We start from the raw sequence: 23,233 nt of genomic DNA on the forward strand, positions 1-23,233 counted from the left end.
AGCTGCTAACCACTCCTCCACAGGTTTCAATAGAACTTTTAAATTAATTTACCAATCTCAGGAAAAGAGATTTTGGCCATTCAAATTTTTTATTTCTGCATTCAAGTGTACAGTATAGCCAAGAGAATAAACAGAAAAAAATTGACAAGAAGATCTTGCTTGCATTTCATCTTTTGCAAATAAGCAAGCTATTTTATGCTCTGTTCCTTTCACTATTCTAATCAATTTTTAAAGAATACGGTACATCTGACTATCCCTGGGCGTGTTTATCCGGGAACTTTGCCGGAATCCAAAGCAGAGATGTTAAAGCTGACGAATTTCAAATGCTGCCCAAGTGCTGTCTACCTTACACATCCGTCTCCCAAAGGTGGACCACCGGTCTCTTCCTGAGGGATCAGAGTCGTCACCTGTGTCTCTGAGAGACTGGCCACTCAGGCCTGAGCTGAGATTAGGTGATCAATCTAAAGGGCAAAATGCTTAAGCTATTCTCATCTTAAGGATGCTGTTTCAGAGGCCTCTGCACTGGAATGGGTTGGTGAAAATGGCCTACTAGATACTTTCCTGGGAATTGGCTTGTTCTCCTCTGCTCTTAGCGGATCCTGGGGAAACCAGTGATTAACATCAAGGATGCCTCAACTTCCACATCTGCAAAAAAGGCAAGCAACAGCCAATGTTACCACCCTGCAAAGCTCTTAAGTTGTGCTTGTAAGAGGGGCCACAAGGGCGAATTTCTCCCAAAAGCTAATGAAATGTTGGCACTTTGGCTGGAGAAGGCAGAGGGCAACATGCAAAGTGGAAAGTTTCTGGGATGTCAAACCAGTTCCCATAAGCATTTTAGAGAAGCACCTGGCCCTGGACTAGGTAGGAGGCTGTGGAAAGACCCACAGGCATGCAGGTGGGAGGAGGAATCAAGCCACGGAGGGAGGCGGTGTGGAAGAGGGATGAGTCTGGCTTCAACTTTGGACAAAAGCAGTTGCACGCTGCAGGCCAGAGGCTGCCCATGCAGCCTCCACACCCTCCTAACTCCCTGGTCCTTCTCGTCCCATCACATCCCTCCGGGGCTCAGTCCACGTGGAGCAGGTGCAGGACAAGTGTCTGCAGCCAATGACGGTTTTGCCCTCAGCCAAACACACACCACCCTGTTCCTCCCCCTAGGGCTAGGCACCGCCCTGTGCCCAGAGCATCCTGGGAGTTGTAGTCCTGCAGCCCTTCAGGCTGCCTGCTGGGAGCAGTTAAGAGACAAAAGCTCCCAGCATGCACAGCTAGGGGCCCCAATTCCTGCCTCGTCCCTCCGTCCCTGGGCCCCAATCCTCTGCTTCTCGACCCCACTCTCTACCCCGCCTCTTCTCTATCCCACACCCACCCTTCATGCCCTGTGCACCCCCCAGAGTATGCGCAGTGAGGATGGACTGCATCCCTTGAGCCCGGTACTCAGATAGGGGTGGGGCTCACCAGACTAGCTGTTGCTGAGGATGCTTGCAGCCCTATTGGAAGCACCCTGGTCAGTATTTGAAAAGTAAATTCAATATCTAAAATGGAAATACTGGGTGCCTGGGATCCTGGAATTTGCCTTTTCAAGGCCACCGGTCCTACCATCCCCTGCATCCCTCCAGGCTGCCATGATCCTCCCTCTGGACCCCGTGGTCAGGGTCGCTGCAGAGATCCTCCTTTTGGACCCCACCCACCTGAAGGGCCCATACCTTGGTCAGGCATCTTAGAAGGACTGCCCTGAGACATGTCATAAAAAGGAGAAAACATCACAGTGCACAGCCCCAATTCCTGCATTGTACAGACAGGAAACTCAGATGCACTGGTAAGTGACCCCTAAGCCACTTTGGGTAACCACACTCATGCCCCTTGTCCGACGCTGCACACAGGCTTGTTCACTGGACTTCTTTATCCCAGTGTGGACCTCTTGGCCTCGTTAACACAGACAACAGCACCAAAACTTCTCGTTGCTCTTTCCCACTATGTTAGGCAAGTTTGTGTAGGAAGGTAATATGCAATTTCTGCTCTACTATAGGGCTGGCTCCTTGGCAACCAGTTTTAATATCCCTTTTTAAATATACCCTCAGAATCACAAAATAATTAAGCAAAATAATTTGTTGCTGTTGGGGGTTATGGTGATAATTCTCTGAAGTCATTTTTCCATTTAGCTACTCTGACTCCAAATACTACAGCACCACATGCTTCTCAGACTGGTGGATGCACAGCTCCACTTCTTTGCAGAGAGGATGCACAACAGCAGAATATCCGTGGCCCGACTTTCTGGAGCATCAGTATTACTACAAGATTTAGAAGAAGCAAAGTTATGTCATTTCCGAGGTAAGGAGTTAAAAACTTAAAACTAAGATGAGGTGGGAAAGTCATATGCCATTAATAATTGTCAGTAATCTGTGCCTGAAATGTCAGACTGTCTCTGAGACCCTATTTCCCATTGTTTTCAATAGGAAAAATTAGAAAACATAGCAAATCTATCGAAAAACCCTACCAATTTCCTAAGTCATGATATGGCACCCAGACATAAGTTACGAACATCATGTGCTCCTCGTTTTGTTCCTCATTCAACCCAGTCCCACAGGTCTTGAATGCATGCTGTGAACACTGCACTGTGCTAGGTGTCGAGGCCTTGGTGAGCATCATCGTGGGAGTGGAACTTGCTGGAGAAAGATGACATCATAAAATCTCAAAACCATGCCAGTTACCAAATTGAGGCAAGAATGGAAAGACCCAGGGGACCACACAGGGTGAGGGCATTAATAGATACTTGGGAGTATTAAATCCATCTGATGATGTCATGAGTGAATGTGTTCCACTTTAAAACAAAACCCTGCTGTTATTCTGAGATATTGAGTTAGGATCTTTGTGCAAATATGCAGGATTTAAAATGTTTATTGATGTATAACATGCGTACAGAAATATATGCAGAAGTCATCCATGTAAACCTCAAAGAATTATTATAAAGTGAACACACTTGTGTGACCAAGAACTAGCAGCAGCTTCACTCAGACCTGGACAATCCCTTTCTTCCTCCTTCCTCCTCAAAGGTAACCAATATCTTACCAAAAAACACTGTATATCAAGTTTGTCTTCTTATACAAGTGTTTTATTACAGAAAATTTCTGTTTTATTACAGAACAATATCTGAGAGCATTCTGCTCTGTGGATGCCAGAAAATTTTAAACAATATACAAAAAAACAAAATAGCATAGTAGGCCCATCACCCAGCTTCAACAACTACTAATCATCTGCCATTTTTGTTTCATCCACACTCCATCCCATTCCCACCTCACTTTATCATTTTTTTAGTCTTTTGTGTGTGTGTGGAGGTAAGATGTACAGTGAAAGGCACAAATCTCAATTCTACAGTTTTGGCAAATAAACATGCCCATATAACCTTCACCCCTTTAAGAATAGAATGTTTCCAACACCCCCAGAAAACTCCTTCCTGTTCATTCTCAGGCAATTTTTTCCTTCCCCTGAGGCAACCTCTGTTCTGGTTTTTTCACCATAGGTTCATCTTGGCTGAAATCATCCCACGTGTATTGTTTTCTGTCCAGCTTGCCTCCCTCGGCACGAGGTTGATGAGATTCACCCAGCATGTGTGTGTCAGCGTTTGCTCCTTGGCACGGCTTAGGGTGTTCTGCTCTGTGGATGCCCTACAGTGTGCTCGTCTTCCTCCTGGGGACTTGCAGGTCATCTCCTGTGAACATTCTTGTACAAAAGCTTTTTGTATGCTGTTTGATTCCTTTATTAGCATTTAAGTGACACACATTTTGCACTTTTTAGTGGTTGTTCCAGATTACAATATACATCTTTAATTTATCACAGCCTACCTAGACTTAATAGTGCACCAGTTTAATCAATGTAAAATATGGAAGCCTTGCTACAGAACAGTTCCATTTACCTCTGTCTGTCCTTTGTGCTATTGTTTTCATAAATTTTACATCTACTCATGTTATAAATCCCACAATACAGTGTTATAATTTTTGCTTTAAATAGTCATAGGACTTTTAAATAAATTAAGAGAAAAAAGTTAAGTATTTGGAGGTAGATGCTTTGAGGTTCTGCAAATGTACTGTTTCTTCTTTAAGTTTCACCCACAGTTTTTGCATTCACCAGTCAGTCTTGCCCACAGTAATTATTACTGTGGTGTTCTAGTGGCAATTTTCTATTTCACGCTATCCAGCTGCGGTTATTATTTGGAATTCTGTGAGGAAGATTCCCCTCCTCCCTCTCCCTTCCTTCTTCCTCTCTTTCTCTCTTTCTTTCATTCTTTTTTCCCCCTTTTTTCTTTCTTTCTTATTTAATCTTTTTTATATCAGTATAGACTCATGGATATTTATTTTATTCTCTGGGTAATAATCCAATGCTACCATTATTTATTTTGTTGCTCACAGTTTTCCAACTTGAGCCATTGGGAAGTCTTTCAGATTGATTGCTTTTGACACATCTCATCATTTTCTGTGTTTTTTTTTTAAAGCACTTTCAGACTTCCTGGCACTACAAGATGCTCCAGGCTTATCTTGTATTTTCCATCTCCAGCCCTAGAAGTACCCATTTCTCCAAGAAAACCTGCTTATTTTTATTGGAAAATGATATTTAGAAACCAAGATCTAGGAGCTAGGTGTGCTCATTGATACTAGGGTGTCACTGCTTCTAGACCCTCTCAGCAGAGCTTGGAAATGTATGTATGAATATAAACTCAGGTATACACATCTATCAATCGATCTATCAGTCTATCAATCTGTCTATCTGGATAGATATATTAAAAGAGACATGGATTCATACTGAGAATTCCAACTCCAATCCAGCACCACAGAGTTTATTCTAGCATTCTCCTTTTGCTTATTTGTAACTTCTTTCACCAACAGTGAGAAACTTAACTCCAGTTAGCTACAATATATTTACTAATGTGTCAACTACTATCAGAATTGCTAATCCATACCCTTATGAAAAACAAACTTACCACCTAGAGTACAGTGTTTGTGTCGAGTACATTAGTTTTACAGTATCCCGTCAAAACATTGTCTTCCACAGTTACTCAGGTCAGGACCTTTCATCTCCACACCTTCAGTGTGGTTATGTCACATGCTTATAATACAGTGAGATTCATTTGTCACTTCATTCCATCTGAGTTCCCTAGCATCCTGATTGATTTTTAAAATTTGCAGAGTAAAATTCACTGTTTGTGGTGTACAGTTCTATGGGTTTTGACAACTTTATGGTCGTATATCCACCCCCACAGTACCATACAGAGCTGTTTTATTCACCCCCAAATTTCTCTCATGCTGTCACTTTGTAGTCAACCCCTTCCCCCACTCCATCCGTTGGCAACCACTGATCATTTTCCATCCCTGTATTTCTGCCTTTGCTAGAATGTCATATAAATGGAATCATATACTATATAGCCTTTTGAATCTGGCTTCCTTCCCTTAGAGAAATGCATCCAAGATTCATCCATGTTGTTGTGTGAATTAAGAGTTTATCCTTTTTATTGCCAAGTAGTATTCTAATGTACCGATGCACCACAGTTTCTTTCTCCATTCACCTTATGAAGGACATTTAGTTTGTTTCCATCTTTGACAATTATGAATAAAATGGCTATGAAGATTCACACAAGGATTTTTGCTTAAACATTAGTTTTCAATTTGTTTCACTAAATACCTAGGTGTGGGATATCTGTGTCATATAATAAGTATATGTTTAACTTTATAAGAACCTGCTAAACTGTTGTCTGAATGCAACTATCATGTTGCATTCCCAGTTCTAGTTGCTCCTAGTCCTCACCAGCACTTTGTAGTTGCAATTTTATTGGTATTTGCAATTTTATTTTTTTATTTTAGCCATCTAATTGGTGTGTGGTATCTTGTTGTGGCTTCTGCTTCCTTTATGAAAGTGAGTTCTGCTAAATATAGGATCCTGTGTTGACTTTTGGGTTTTCTTTCTGTGCTTGAAAGATGTGAATTTGTTGTTGATTTGTCTATTTTTTTTTTTTATAATATATCATCCTTCATTCACGTTATTTCTCCTTCTATGTAATGTCTTCCCTGGTATGTATGTATTTCCCTGAATGCTTTCAGGATTTTCTTTTTATCTTTGGATTTTAACAGCTTGACTATCATGTGCCGAGGTATGGTTTTATTTTGTATTTTATTTTGTGGGTTTGTTGACTTTCTTAGATCTAAAATTTTAGATTTTCCACCAAATTTTGGAAGTTTTATGTTATTACTTATTGATTTGCCTTTCTGTCTCATTTAATTTTTCTGTCATTCCTCTCTCTGCTGGGGACTCAATCATCTCACAGGTTGTAAGGCTCTTTTCATTTTCCTTCAAAAATTTTACATTCTTTTCTTCAGACTGGATAATTTCTTTTGCTCTGTCTTCATGTTTCTTCTACTGTTTCTAATCTACTGGTAAACTCATAAGTACTTTTTTTTATTTCATCTTCCTATTTGGTTCGTTTTTATAATTCCCATTTCTCTGCTGAGTTTCCACATCTGTTCATTCATTATGAGAATATGTTTCTTTACCACCATTATCATCTTTATAAAAGCTAATTTCTTATCCTTGTCTGCTAATTGCAACAACTTGGGGATAGTTTCTACTGCCTGCTTTTGGTCATATATGGATTACATTTTCCTATTTCTTCAAATCTCATGCTTTTTTAAATTGTGTACTGGAAATCATGTATGATAGTTATAGAGACTTTGGATTCTATTGTATTCCTCTGAAGAGTGTTGTTATTTTTCTAGCAGGGAGTTAACTTGGCTGGACTGAAACTCCAATCCTATCTCCTTTACAGTGGGCATAGCTGAAATCTTCAATCAGATCTTTCATCTTCCAACTGCTGTTTTTACAATAGTCCCTCTGGGACCTACCCTGCATGTGTGTTGTTCAAAGATCTGCCAATTTGGTGTGTGTGGGGGGGAGACTTTCATACATATTTTGAGATTTTCCTCTTAGTGGCTCCCTCCTTTCCAGAATTTCTCCCCTAACTTTCCAGCTACTCTGGCAGCCCCAAAATACATCCTCTAACATTACAAGTAAGACTGTAGTTTCTCCCCTGTCTGGGCCACGTACAGATTTTGGAATGCTTTGAGTTAAAAGCCTCAAGCTTGCAAATATCTCCTGGTGCAATTCCCATCATTCAAGGGAAGACTCCCTCTCAGTTCTGCTTGCTTTGGAAGAGATTTATACATACACACATATACACATTTATTGTATGTGTATTACATATAGATACATGAGTCTATGTAAATATATATATATAAAGTATATATATATACTATATATATACAATATGTATATACTATATATATATATATACAATATGTATATATAATAAATATATAAAATATTTTATGCAGATTTTATCACTGTTATCTGTGAGAGTGTTAGTTCAACAAGCTACTCCACCATTACTGGAAGCCAGACCTCGGTTTTGTTTCTTTTTTGGATTTTATATAAATGGAATTATACAATACATAGCCTTTTGAATATAATTTCTTTTATGTATCATTATGGTTGTGATATTCATCCATGCTATTGCATGTAGCTAGTGTTCGTTCATTTGTTGAAAATAATTAATTATTTAATGGTCATAAAATATGCATAACATAAAATTGACCATTTTAACCATTTTTATGTGTACAGTTCAGTGATATTCAGTACATTCACATTATTGTGTAGCCATAACTTCCAACCATCCACCGAACTATTTTCACCTTGCACTGAAACTCTGTGCCCATTAAGCAACAACTCCCTGTTATCCCTCCCTCTTGCCCCTGGGAACCACCATTGTCCTCTCTATTCGTATGAATTTGACTTCTCTAAGTACCTTATATGAGTGGAATCATACAGTATTTTTCCTTTTGTGGCTGGCTTTATTTCACTTAGAATAAAGTCTTCAAGGTTCATCCATGTCATAGCATACGTCAGAATTCCTTCCTTTTTTTTTTTGTTTTTTGGTGAGGACTATCGGCCCTGAGTTAACATCTGCCAATCCTCCTCTTTTTGCTGAGGAAGACTGGCCGTGGACTAACATCCATGTCCATCTTCCTCCACTTTATATGGGAAGCCGCCACAGCATGGCTTGCCAAGCAGTGCATCAGTGCGTGTCCATTATCCGAACTGGTGAACCCCTGGCCACCGCAGCAGAGCGCAGGCACTTAACCGCATGCACAACCGGACCGGACCCAGAATTCCTTCCTTTTTAAGGGTGATTGGTATTCCATTATGTTATAAACCACATTTTTTTTTTTTGTCAATTCATCCTTTGATGGACACCTGGCTTACTTCAAGCTTCTGGTTATTTTGAGTAATGCTGTTAAGAACACGGGTGTACATATATGTCTTTATACCTCTGCATTCACTTCTTTTGGAGGTATACCCATAAATGGTGTTTGAGATTCATTTTTTCACATGGGGGAGGGTTCCCCACACCTCCAACAAGAAATACTTGGAATGGCAGCTGGTCGTCAGATAATTCAACTCAATTTGATGCTGTCAACCCAGAGATACATCCGATTCCACAGGTTGAGGGCTCAGTCCTATAAGACTGCACACCCACCCAACCTCACTTCAACTTCATATGTTAGTTAGAAGCCCAGGCTGTTTCCTGTACTTCTGACTGACTGGCTGTAAACCAGAGCTTCCTACAACCTCCTCCTTGGGTTTGATTAATTTGCTAGAGTGGCTCACAAAACTCAGAGAAACATTTACTAGATCACCAGTTTATTATACAAGGATATAACTCAAGAACAGCCTGTTGGAAGTGGTGCATAGGGAAAGGTATGTGAGAAGGGACACAGAGCTTTCATGCAATCTCCAGATGCACCACTCTCCAAGCACTCCTTGTCATTGTCAACCTGGAAGCTCTCTGAACCTCCTTCTATTGGGATTTTTATGGAGGCTCCCTCACGTAGGCATGATCAATTATTAACTCAGTTTCCAGCCCCTCTCCCCTCTCTGGAGGATAAGGGGTAGGGCTAAAAATTCCAAGCTTCTAATGAGGGCTTGGTCTTTCTGGTGACCAGCCCCCATTTAAGAGCCCACCCAGAGTTGCCTCAATAGAACAAAAGATTCTCCTAGTGTTCTTATCACTTAGGAAATTACAAGAGTTTTAGGAGCTCTGTGTCAGGGAATGGGTCAAAGACAAATATTAGAACAAGAGATGCTCTTAGTGTTCTTATTGTTTAGGAAAGTAAAAGGTTTTCAGTAGCTCTGTTCCAGGAATTGGAGGCAGACACCAATAAATATATTTTCTATTATTTCAGAACCCATAAGTGGAAATTCTAGATCATATGGTAATTCTATTTTTAATTTTTGAAGGAACTGCCATACTGTTTTCCAGTTTTATATTCTCACCATCAAAGTATAAGGGTTCCAATTTCTCAACATCCTTACCAACGCATGTTATTTTCTTATTTTGTGATAGTAACTATCCTAATGGGTGTGAAGAGGTATCTCATTGTGGTTTTATTTTTGCATTTTCCTGATACTTTGTGATGTTGAGCATCTTTTCATGTGTTTATTGGCCATTTTATATCTTCTTTGGAGAAATGTGTATTCAAGTCCTTTGTGCATTTTTAAATTGGTTTTTTTTTTATTGTTGAGTTGTAGGAGTTCTTTATATATTCTAGTTATTAATCCCTTATCAGATATGTGATTTGCAAATATTTTCAGCCATTCTGTGTGTTGCCTTTTTACTTTGTTGATTTTATCTTGTGATACAGAAAACCTTTGCATTTTAATGAAGTCCAATTTGTTTTTTTGTTGTTGCTTATGTCTTTGGTGTCATATTGAAGAAATCATTGTTGGCAATGGCATTTGGACCCAATGACATGCAGCTTTTTCTCTGTGTTTTCTTCTAAAGATTTTATAGCTTCAACTGTAACATTTATATCTTTGATCCATTTTGAGTTAATTTTTAGATATCGTGTGAGATAAGGGTCCAACCTCATTCTTTTGCATGTGGGTATCCAGTTTTCCCAGCACCATTTGTTGAAAAACTTATCCTTTCTCCAATGAATAGTCTTTGCACTCTTGTCAAAAATCATTTGACCGTATATGTAAAAGTTTATTTCAGGGCTCTGTATACTACTTCGTTAGTATATTGTGTTTATTTATGCGAGTACTACACTGTTTTGATTACTTTGTAGTAAGTTTTGAAATCAGAAAGTGCAAGTTCTCCAAATTTGTTCCTCTTTTTCTAGATTGTTTTGTCTATTCAGGGTCCCTTGAGAGTCCATATGAATTTTAGGATAGATTTTTCTATTTTTGTAAAAAACATCATTGGAATTTTTACCTCCTTGTGTAAGTTGATTCTTAAGTATTTTACTCTTTCTGATGCTATTGTAAATAAAAATATAATGATTGTAAATTTCTTTTTCAGATTACTTATTATTAATGTATAGAAGAACAACTAATTTTTTCATGTTTATTTTGTGTTCCACTAGTCTGCAGAATTTATTAGTTCTAACAATTTTTTTTTGTGGAATTTTTAGGGGTTTCAACGAATAAGATATTATTTGTAAACAAATATAATATTGCTTCTTCCTTTCCAATTTGGATGTTATTTCTTTTTTTAGCTAGATCTTCTAATATCATGTTGAATAGAAGTGGTGAATTTATGACAGTGTATTGTTCTGTTATGTATTTCACTTTTTTAAAAAGAGTGATAGGGCCGGCCCCGTGGCTCAGCGGTTAAGTGCGCGCGCTCCACTGCTGGCGGCCCGGATTTGGATCCTGGGCGCGCGCCAACGCACCGCTTCTCCGGCCATGCTGAGGCCGCGTCCCACGTGCAGCGACTAGAGGGATGTGTGGCTATGACATACAACTATCTACTGGGTCTTTGGGGGGAAAAATAAATAAATAAAATTATAAAAAAAAAGAGTGATAGTTGAGGCCACTTAGATAATCAAAAGTTGAGAAAATAAGGAACTGATATACTCTGTAAGCTTCAAATATTTTCAAGCATAAGATACAATAAGAACTAAAACTAACAAAATGGTAGAGGAGATAGAGATAAGAGGATGAAATTGCAAAACTGAATCTATGATAATATCACAATGGCTAGCGTTGTGGTGCCAAGAAGGTGGTGAAGTCAAAGAATTCGTAAAGATGATAATAAACAGACTGCAAAGAAAAAGACTAAAATTTTTATAGAGAGAATTTTACAGCGATATTACAGATAGAGAACAGGGAAGAGAAGTTCGATTAAGAGACAATCTGCTTCTTAAATTACTTCCACAGTAGAGAACAAAAAATCAATTAGCTGAAATACTTATTCCCCTCTATGACCCTATCTTTATCTGCAAAATCTCAGCCCTGGATCAATGTCACAATCCTCCTTTTCCATACTTGGGGAACAGAGCAATTAAGCTCATCTGAAACCTCAACTGCCCAGCCTGTGAAATAAGGCCGGCCATCCATTCTCACAGAGAAGCCAACTGGAGGTAGGATTTTTGCTTCTGAATTCAGCTGAACATCTTCAAAGAATTGTATCTGGCCTTCCTTATCCAGGGCTATCAGTGAAGGGCTGGCTGGCTTTCAGAGAAGAGCAATTCACAGTCAGCTGAGACATTTTCTGGTGAGCTCTCCAGAGAAGGCTGCGGGGCTTGACAGTAAGAATTGATTTCTATACAGGTTATAATTTTTATTTATTCAGAGATTAATAAAGAAATTTACATGGTAAGTATTACTTGTTATCAAGAACCAATATTGTCTATTCTCTGGTCAGTTATGCAAAATCCTCCTCTCAGGGTCCACTCATGGACAAAGCCCAGATTTAATCTCCAACTGTCTGCCAGGCACTCTGTGGTCCGTGGGAAGCCCTCAAGTTGGCAGCCTCTTCCCTTGTGTCCTGTGCTGGTGTTTAATCTTCCATCTCTTCAGGGTGCAACTAGACAGAGGCCTATCAGATCCTCAAGGGACTTGACATTGGAGAAATATACTTTTCATTATCTTTAGATTTCTACACTTTTCAAAAAGACTTTCAGCATTTCCAGTAATTGTGCAGCAGTTTACCCAACACTAAGGTTCTCACTATTGAAAATTAAAATAAATAAATTTTGTAAAGCAAAAAAATGATCTTTGCAATTTTGTACAGAATCTATGTAATGGGTGCATCCTTATAAATGGAGGAAAGATAACAAATTTAACTATTTTGGTTAGTTAACACAGTAAGTAATATACTTTATATATTATCAATTTTGAGATTATTTGTATTTAAAAATACTGCTTCAAACCCCTAAATCATTGTAAGTGGTAGAGTCTGCCATCTGCTTTGGCTGAACAGTTATATACAACAAGTCAGCCAAAATTCCTCCATTCCTGTATAATCTTATATATGGGTGGTAATGGTTAGTTCTTATAGATTGTTCGAACACGTGCATATCACAAAACACAAGTGGCCATTAAAAATTAAAATATTCACCAAATACAAGGTTATCTGATTCCCAGAAAAAGAAAATATTACTGTAACATTAAGGCTAAAACTGTCAAAAAGGAAGCCAAGATACACTCAAGTCAAGCTTTTGCTGAAAAGTTAATTGTCTCATCTTTGAAAATTTATCATGTAAGCAAGATACTTTCAGAGCTTAGAATATAGAAAGTCATTATTGGTAAGTCAACATTGTGATCATTTATTTTGTAAATGTTAATGCGAGAGATGTAATTCATTTTCTACTATATTAGGATTATCAAGTTCCGCTAAATCTAAGGCCACGTTACTGGCAAGTTGGGATACCTCTAGACATCTGAAAAATATGAGTCCTACACAGAAGCTTATACATTCTCTATTCATCAGGTTCTAAATTCTAAAACCTTCTAAGGTTTTGGAACAAACCAATGGCATTCCAAATTGACAGTAGGGCATACATGATCCTATAGGAAGAGAAATTCAGATTTTGTTTTTTTTTAAATTTTATTTATTTATTCATTTTTCCCCCAAAGCCCAAGTAGATAGTTGTATATCATAGCTGCACATCCTTCCAGTTGCTGCATGTGGGAAGTAGCATCAGCATGGCCGGACACGTGGTGTGTCGGTGTGCACCTGGGATCAGAACCTGGGCCACCAGCAGCAGAACACGTGCACTTAACTGCTAAGACACGGGGCCGGCCCAAAAATCCAGATTTTAAATAAAGGAGCTTGTGCACAAAAATAAAGTACGTATTCAAGTCTGAAAGGGGATTTCAAGAAGGAAGGGACCCTCAGAACATGTGGTAAGTGGTAAATAACTTACCAAGGGCTCTCTAAAGGAGAACATATTGTGAACAAAACAGCTTCACAGGCAGAGAGCTAAAATGGCATCTCTGGAACCCTTAAAATGAAACAGACGCTCAACTATTTTTTCCTAAAACTTAAAATGCGTCTTATCCTCCAAACAAATACCACCTCCCTGCCTTGCGGCTTACCTGGGCATGGTGACGTGTTGGAATCATTTCTTTAATTCCCTGGCTCTTAAACTTGATGGGCACCAGAAGCACTGGGAGGCCTTGTTGAAACCCAGATTGCCAGGCCCCACACCAGAGTTTCCAGTTCAGCAGGTCTGCAGCAGCACCTGAGAATTTGCATTTCTACCCAGTTCCCAGGTGATGCTAAAGCTGCTGGTCCAGGGACCCCACTTTGAGAACCACAGCCTAACTTACACCCTATATATGGTTACCAAATCCATTATTTCATCCTTTGGTTGCTACTTTTCATTTATCACATCAACACCTTAGCTCTGAATCTCCTCACCTAGTAATGGGAATACTTGGAGAGTTTCACAGCTGGTTCTCCTTTCCGGCTCAGTTCTCCCTCTTCCTCTCAATACTACATTCTCTTGCCAGGTAATTGTTCCTTAAACATCAGTTCATCATAGTTCTTCCTTGCTCAAAAACTCATGGCTAGGGGCCAGCCCCGTGGCGTAGCAGTTAAGTGCTCACGCTCTGCTGCTGGCAGCCCAGGTTCGGATCCCAGGTGCACACCAATGCACCGCTTGTCAGGCCATGCTGTGGCGGCGTCCCATATAAAATGGAGGAAGATAGGCACAGATGTTAACCCAGGGTCAGTCTTCCTCAGTAAAAAGAGGAGGATTGGCCATAGATGTTAGCTCAGGGCTGATCTTCCTAACCAAAAAAAGAAAAAATTCATGCCTCTTATGGTGAGCACAAGACATTTTAAATTCTCTACTTGGCTCATAAGGTCTTTAATAGCCTTACTTGAATAGTAAAATGTGGACACCCTGTTCCCTACCTATCTACTATAAAGGAGTATGTGAGGATTACATAAGATACAGTCAGTTTTCATTATGCACAGTGTGACATTCTATAAATTCACTGTGAACACTGAATCAGTGAATATGCTCCTACGGGAACACTGCTCCTACGGGAAATGCAGGGTTAGGTTCCTGCAAGCTTTAGTCACATTTTCTTCAACTGATCAATACATAACTTTGTTTTCTGTGTTTCTCTTTAAAGTCACCTTATTTAATATATATTGTTGATATATTAACATTGAACTCACACCAACAGCACTGTAACTCGTGACTGAAAGAAGCTTGTCTAACACACATACTTTCTCTGTAAAGGCACGTCACAGCCTCTTGCTCTGAGGAACACCAGGCAGCATTGCAGCACTACACATGGGGGACATATTAAACAGCAAAGTCACCAACACAACGCACAAAAAGATAAGAAATGGGGCACTAAATAGACTGCAAGAAGGACACTTGTTTACAGTATGGGCTGAAACAAGATGGCAGAGCGTCACCTTGTTCCCCTCAGCTGGGACATGCACGTCGAGTGAATCAAATTTTTCAACACATTGTGCATATCTACAAATGGACATGAAAGCCCTGAGAGTGTTGATTTGGGGGCTGCCAGTTCATTTTAGCTAATGGGCAAGTGTGCAAACCCGGAATCCACAAATAATGAGGATCAACTATATTATGAAAGCATCTTTTCAAAACCAGAGTATTGCTCAGAAATAAGAGCAATTATGATAACATAACAGCTAACATTTAAGTGCCTACTATGTGCCAGGAGCTCTTCTAAGCACTTTATATTAGTTAATGCATTTCAATCTCACTAAAACCCTATGAGACAGGAGTTAGCAGTAGCCCCATTTTATAGATGAGGAAACTAACGCTCAGAGAGTAAATATTTTGCACAGATTCCCCAGTTAAAAGTGGAATAACTGGGATTGGTGCCCAGACAAACTAGTCCAAAGCCCACAACCTCAACTACTATGGTAGGAATGTGAGCGAATTTTCTATCACTCCCCAAAAAGCCCCTTCTGCTCCACCAAGTGTGGTCTCCCACATACTTATTCACTCATCAAACATTTTCTGAGTGCCCCAAATGTGTCAGGTACTGTGTTTAGATACTGGAGGGACAAATAGAATGTCAATGCAAATAATCTATAACCAATATATAAATCAAAATTGGGTTGAGTTTATTATGAGCCAACCTTTGAGAACCATATAACCCGGGGGAGTCCTTTCATGAAGAATGGGAGCACTCCAAAGAAGTGGGGTGTACAGAGTGCTTATATACCATCAAAGAGCATGTACCACATGTGATTGCAATGTCTCTTTTACAATAGCCACGACATTGACCTGTTGGCACGTTGATTGATGGACACAGTGGGTATCAGGTCTGCTGTCTCCATGGGCGTGGCTGTTGTCTCAAGTTGGGTGGTCACAAGATGAGCACAGCAATCAAATCCTAGCCTAGGGAGAAATGCTTATCCTTAAGGAAATGCCAATGTGGGGGAAGTTGCATTTACATCTTAAGGGCATTGTTCTTGTCTTTGGGACATGTTAATTGCTTAAAGTGGGTATATAATGGATGAACAGAGGCTACAGGCCCCTTTTGGAAAAAAAAATGGTCAAGCCCAAATAGTTTTACACCAAATTGTTTCCTCATGTGCTCCAATATATCCTATCACTGGCCATTTATTTATCATTTTCCCCCTTTTGATGTATAATCTTTCAACAGAAAGCATTGATGATCAAAATATTGTCCCTCAGAGCCAGGGTGGTTCCTGCATGCCCTGGGTCTATCAGGTCCCTCAGTGCCAGGCTTTTATCTCGTCTATTTGCCCAGTTGTTCACGTTGGGTGGAATTAGTTGGATATTGTAGACAAGCAAAGAGGTATATATATATATATATATATATATATATAAACAGAGGAAGCATTTCATGGGTTTTGGATTAATTTTAGGTTGTTGCACAAACATTGTATATGCACTTCTTTTAATATTTTTTATATTTTATATTATATTTATTTTTATTTTATATTAAAAAATATATTTTTAAATATATATAGCCCCTTATGTTACATTGTGCACAATTATATAATAAGTACGGTAACAATGATAATAATTAAACATTTTTTTAAAAGATTAGTTTAAAATGGACAATATCCAGAAAAGGATATTTGTCCAGGGTTATAAGATTGATTGGCCATCTCAAGTCACTGAGCCACCATTACTCTAGTTTGCATGCCAGTCTTACAACACTAAGTAAAGAAAAAAATAATCAGTTTGAATATTATGATTAGTACAAGAATTCCAAGAAGTAATAGAAATAGGAATTGCAATCCAGTTCAAAAAAGGGAACCAATACCAGGAGGGAGCCAACCAAACAAATCAAGGCTGGGTATAGGATCGCTTAAAGCATTCACCTGTTTTTTCATGTGCTTTAGTAGAGATGACACATTGGAAGACTCGTCAGGTATAAACATACAGCATTCAGTTTGAATGATCGCACGTGTACCACCTTGGGTTGCTGTAAGAATATCTAAGGCCATTCTATTTTGAAGGACGGCTTTTCTCGTTAAAGACATTTCAGTATTTAAGAAAGCTATTCTTGCCTGACTATCGTTAAGGGCTTGTTGAGTAAATTTTGTCAGAGCCTCTATATGTGATATGACGTCTTCCAGCCCCAAGGAAGGAGCAAATATAGCTGCTAGGTGGTCATACCAGTGGAACACTGAACGAGCCCATCTGGCCTTAAGGAAAGGCAGATTAGCCACAGATATTAGCTCTGGTCAAATCTTTCCCTGTATCCAAGAGAAGCCAAGAGTGCAGCGCCCTAGCCATCCTGGTGGCAGCCAAGGCTAGAGATTTGTTCCACATAACCATTGAGTTCCATTAGGAGCCATCCAATAGATGCCTGGTCTTCGAGACCAGTCTGTTCCAAACCAATCCCTTTTTTTATGTATAATAGTATTCTGACATTACTCGGGGGATATCCAACCCATCTTTAGAGTGTAATTTGGTAGATTTTGTTTGGAATGATTTCTCTGTTCCCAACATAAAGGTGCTGGTATGTTTAAAGATCCATGGCTAGGAGTAAGCCAAACATACCCATCCAAATTTGTGTGAAACCTTCCATAGTTTTTACTGTAATGTCTGGTTTCTTTTGTTTATCTGCAATTTGTTCGGATAATTGGATGGTTTGAGTAACAGAAAAAGAATAACCGTGTCCTGTATTATTAATAGTATGGGCTATTGACCATGTTTCAGGATCATAATTAGTAATATCAGATGAACTGTGAACATTAGAACTAGATCTTTCTATCACAATAAATTGCTTTAGAGCTTTCCAATCTGTGCCTTGAAAGGGAAAGACCCACCAAGGCAACCCAGAGGTGTTAGAAAGCGGAAGTTGGCCACATAGCCAACAATTGGACTGATTTTTGTGAGTAGCAAAGAAATGTGCCCATTGCAGAAAAACATTGCCATCAGAGGTCCATTCAGATGTAGACTGGAAAAACAAAGCATTAGGGAAACCTTGAATGGCATTTTTTTTTTTTGTAATCAACAAAAGGTTTTGTAATTAGGTTATGATCTATCTTATAAAGTTGAAGGGTAAAGCATTGGTGTAGGAAAATGGTAAGGCAATCTAGAAATTGATTATTTTAGCAATTACATAAAGCTTAAACACTACAAGGGTTTAAATGAGGAGATATAAGGTTAGGAATACGGGCCTGGTCCAGAGTCTCGGGACAGCTGTCTTCAACAGATGTCATCTTCTTCTCATCATGGTTTGGAGATATTCGTCTTGGTCAGTCGAAGTTGGGTGTCAGAGACTGGAGTTGAAGTCCATTCAGGAGGAGAAGACTATGTTAAATGAGAAATGTGAATCCATGAGTCTACGCCTTTTAATTTTGCAGCACATGGATTGGTTAAAAGCACCTGACATGGTCCTTTCCAACGGGGCTGTAAAGAGTCCTTTATCATGTGTCTTTTCCAATAAAGAAAATCTCCAGGTTGTAATCCATGATCCTTAAGGTCTTCGTCTCCCGGGAGCTTACTGTGAAAAGAATTAGCTACCAGTTTCTCATTTCTTTTAAGACCCTCAATGAGACCTTGACAATAATGTAAAATATCTCCTTTAAGTAAAGTTGGTTCATACATTTCTTCATCTAATTGCATAGGTTGTCCAGTTATTATTTCGAAAGGAGACAGTCGATATTTACCAAATGATGTAGATCTAAGACTAAGGAGCACTAACGGAAGACCTTTTGGCCATGAGAGATTAAATGCTTCTGAAAGCTTTGCCAATTGAAGTTTGATCCTGCTATTAGTTCTTTCCACCAATCCTGAGGATTGGGGATGGTAAACACAGTGGAAATGCTGCATTATTGGCCAAATATTACAAATAGATTTAATTATTTGTCCGGTGAAATGAGTTCCCTTGTCACTATGTAACTCGGTAGGAATTCCTCAAGCAGGAATTATTCTCTCTAACAGTAATTTACCTACTGTTAGAGCCGTTGCTCTTCTGCAAGGAAGGGCCTCAACCCAATGTGAGAACATACAGATCATTACCAAGATGTATTTATATCCTTGAGGTGGTGGCATTTAGACAAAGTCCAATTGCCATACCTCAAAGGGTCCCTTAGGAAGGGGAAAGTGACCTTGTGACCCATGAAGTGGTTTCCCTGGATTCTACTTTGGGCATATAACACAACGAATATAAGTTGTATGGGCCACTGTGGGAGAAAGTTTCCAAAAGTATTGTTTTCCCCATAAAATCATCTTTTCAGGTGCCCAGTGGGTTAGTTGGTGTATATGTTGGAGCAGGGGCAATTGTGCTCCAACAGGTACTATGGGTTTCCTATTGGGCCCAAACCACATCTGTGAGGGGAGTCTAAAATTCCCCCTTTTGACTGCCATATCTGTTTTTCTTCTTCCGTGGCCACTTCTTGGGCCTGTAGAAGGAAGTCTTTTCCTGGGTTAGTAGAGTTACTAGGAAGCAGCAGGCATTCTCGAGGCTGGGTAGGGCAAGACTTCAAGGCTGCTTGTTTAGCAGCTGCATCAGCAAGCCGTTTTCCTTTAGCTTCCAAAGTATCAGATTTGGAATGCCCTAGTATTTTAATAATCGCTAGTTGTCTCGGCAGCTGTATAGAATGTAATAATTCTGCAACCTGTTTCTCCGTCTTTATAGGCTGATCTGAAGAGGTTAAAAACCCTCGTTGTTTCCACAGCATTCCAAAGTCATGTGCTACTCCGAAAGCATAACGGCTGTCAGTGTCGATATTTGCTACCTGGTCTCTGGCCAATTGACAAGCTCGAGTTAAAGCAATTGACTCGCCTTGCTGTGCTGACTTTATCTCTGGTAAATTACGTCTACTGAGGACGTTACTGCATATCCAGCCCGATAACACCCTTGTTCATCCTTTGAGTAAGATCCATCTGTAAACCAAATTAGATCAGCATTATCAATGGGAGTTTCTTGTAAATCATTCCTAGGAGTAAGTAGGTAATTAGTTAATAAATGTAGTCATGGGCGTCTTCTTCTTGTGATGCTGGAAGTAAAGTTGCAGGGTTAAGATTATTACACCGGGCTAAGGTAATATTAGGAGCAGAGAGCAACAGAGCTTCATAGGAGGCTAGTCAGCTGACAGAGTAATGCTGAGTGTGATGAGATTTTAGGAGAGATTAGACTGAGTGAGGAACATAGATAGTCAAAGGAGATCCCATCACTATTTCTTCAGTGGTCTTGCATAAGAGCGCTGCTGCTGAAATGGCTCTCATACAAGGCGGAAGCCCTTTTGCCACTGAGTCTAACTGCTGACTATAATACCCTATAGGTAGATGTCGACCTCCGTGTTTTTGAGTTAAGATACCTAAGACATTTCCTTTATCTTCATGTACGAAGAGGAAAAATGGCAAGCTGTAATTAGGATGTCCTAAGGCTGGTGCTTGGGCCAAAACAGACTTAAAGGTAGTTACTGCCTTCTCTCCTTCTGGTGTCCATTCAATTACATCAGGCTGGTCAGACTTTAGTAATGTATATAAGGGCTGGGCAATAAGTGAAAAGTTAGGTACTCAGTTCCTGCAATATCCAGTTAGTCCTAGGAATCCTCAACTGTTTCTTTGTCTTAGGGAGAGAAAAAGCCAGGATTCCTTTAATCCTTTCAAAATCAATCAATCAACAGTCCATCCTTAGATATCAAGTGTCCTAGATATTTTACAACAGGCAGGCAAAAATGCAATTTGTCCTTGGACACTTTATGCCCCTTAGATGCTAGCTGTTGCAACAGATAAATTGTGTCCTTCTCAGAATCCAACTTAGTGTTTGAACACAAGAGAAATCATCCACATATTGAATTAAAGTGGAGTCATTAGGGAATTCTATATTCACTAAATCAGCCTGGCGTATCCGGGAAAAATAAGTGGGCATCTCAGTATAGCCCTGTGGCATAACTGTCCAGGTATCCTGACGATCTTCCCACGTGAAGGCAAAAAGATATTGACTATTATTTTCTACGGGAATGTTGAAGAAGGCACTGCATAAATCAGTGACTGAGAAATAGCAGCTGTTAGTTGGAATGGCCGAGAGCAAAGTGTGTGGGTTAGGAACCACAGGATGTCGGGGAATCACGATGTTATTTATAGCTCTCGGATCTTGAACAAATCTCCAGCCTTTCCCATTTGGCTTTTTACAGGCAACATAGGTGTATTACAGGGACTAGTACAAGAAATTATAAGTCTCTTTTCAAGAAATCCTGAATGATAGGGTTTATCCCATTTAATGCCTCTGGTCTAAGTGGATATTACCGAATATTAGATAGAGGCTTAGGGTTGTCAACAGTCACCTTAATAGGAGTGGCTGATTTAATTTTCCCAATATCTGAAGAGGATGATGACCATAATTCTCTAGGCACTTGTAATAACAGGTCATCAATTTTCTCTTTTATTTGAGTCATTGATTTCACAATCATCAACCTTTCAGCAATTACAGTCTGGTCAGCATCCCGATTTTCTGAATCTAGAATCATTTTGCCCTTTCGTGAAAAGGCAATATGGACGTTGTATGGTTCTAGAAGATCTCGTCCAATCAAATGAATTGGAGCACATTTAACCAGGAGAAACACATTTTTACTGTGATGGTTCTTAATTGAAAAATTATTGGTTCTGATTTAAAAACCTACATTGGAAAATTCGAAACCTCTACCATTTCAACTGCCCGTTTACTCCGAGGGAGAGGGCAATGAATAAGGGTAGGGTTGAGGACAGATAAGGTAGCCCCGGTATCTACAAGGACCTTTAAAGTTTCTCCTCCATTATTTATCTAATTTCCCCTAAGGCATTTGTGAGGAGGAGGGGAAATGCCCTCTCATAATCCTTGGAGCAGCCCTATTCCTGTGTTTTGTTGTCACCCCCTAAATCCCATTTGAGTTTATGGCAGTCTTGTTTGAAATGACCGGGATTTTTGCAATAGTAACAAACACGGTGATTTCGTTTCTGGTCAGATTTTAAAAGGATGGCGTTTGTTGGGCCACTAAGCTGTTGTAGCTGTATACTCATAACCTCAGTGGCCTTTTTTTTTTTGCTGGAGGGTTTTAAAGATTTTATTTATTTATTTTTTCCCTCCAAAGCCCCAGTAGATAGTTTATGTCATAGCTGCACATCCTTCCAGTTGCTGTATGTGGGATGCATCCCCAGCATGTTCCGGAGAAGTGGTGTGCGCCTGGGATCCGAACCCGGGCTGCCAGCAGCGGGGCGCGTGCCCTTAACCGCTAAGCCACGGGGCCGGCCCTCTGGAGGGTTTTAGATAGTTTATCTGTAATAGTGACAAGAGCACTAGAGTGCATTAAAGTCCAATCCAGTTCATGTCTCTTAACTAATTTTGCTAATTCCTCATCTAATCCTTCCAAGGAAATTGAATTGAAAATTGAATCATTTTAATGATCCTCAAAACATTCGGGAGCCGCCCCAGAGTGCTGTTTGAAGGCTCTCTCAAGCCTTTCGAAATAATCAAAGATAGAGTCCTCGGGTCTCTGCTTACATTGATGGACTTTAGCCCAGTCTATCCTCCTGGGAAAAACTACTGGAATGGCTTTGTGTAAGTTTCGAGCAATATCCCTACACTCCTTAAGGTGGTGAGCCTCATGCTTATGGAAATCCTCCAGGGGGTCTCTCCAATCTGCCTCTTTTATCCATTCATTTGCTTTGTTCTCAGACACCAGCAAATGCACAAGCTGATATAAATCTAAATACCCTGTGCATATGTTCTAACAATAAAATCAAATTCTTGAGCAAACTCTAAAGGATCTTGCAAAGGGCCTGGGAAGTCCTTCGTCAAATTCTTAAATTCAGTTCTAGTCCAAGGAGTATACACAAGAGCAGGCTCACCTCACCCAGTAACAGTTTTCTCCTTAAAGACAGCCACTATAACTTTAGGACTTTCAGTATCTGCTCCCTGAGAGTTACTTCTTGTTTTCTCTAGGGGTGGAGGAGGAGGGGAAGGTGAAGGAGGAGGAGGAGGTGAAGGAGGAGGAGAAGGTGACGGAGGAGGAGTAGGTGAGGGAGGAGGAGGAGAGGAAGGAGGAGGAGGTGTGGGAGGAGAGAGAGGAGGAGGAGGTGAGGGAGGAGGAGGAGGTGAGGGAGGAGGAGGAGGTGAGGGAGGAGGAGGAGGAGAGGGAGGAGGAGGAGGTGAGGGAGGAGGAGGAGGTGAGGGAGGAGGAGGTGAAGTGGATAGGTCAGGGTACGGAAGCTCAGAAAGGAAAGGATACACGGGTGCTGAGGGAGAAGGAGATGAGCTCTGAGGTGCTGAAAGCAGCGGTGGTGGAGGAGGTAGAGGAGGTGAAGGGGGTGGACAGCTTCTGACTTCTTATCTCTCTTTAATTCAGAAATATTCTCAGTCAGTTTATGGTTAGTCTCCTGTAAAGAGGTCATTTTATCATTATTACACTTTGAAGCCTCTAAATGCCAATCGTAATAATCTT

The sequence above is a fragment of the Diceros bicornis genome, chromosome 35, assembly GCF_020826845.1.
Source record: "Diceros bicornis minor isolate mBicDic1 chromosome 35, mDicBic1.mat.cur, whole genome shotgun sequence".
In the NCBI taxonomy this organism is placed as follows: domain Eukaryota; kingdom Metazoa; phylum Chordata; class Mammalia; order Perissodactyla; family Rhinocerotidae; genus Diceros; species Diceros bicornis.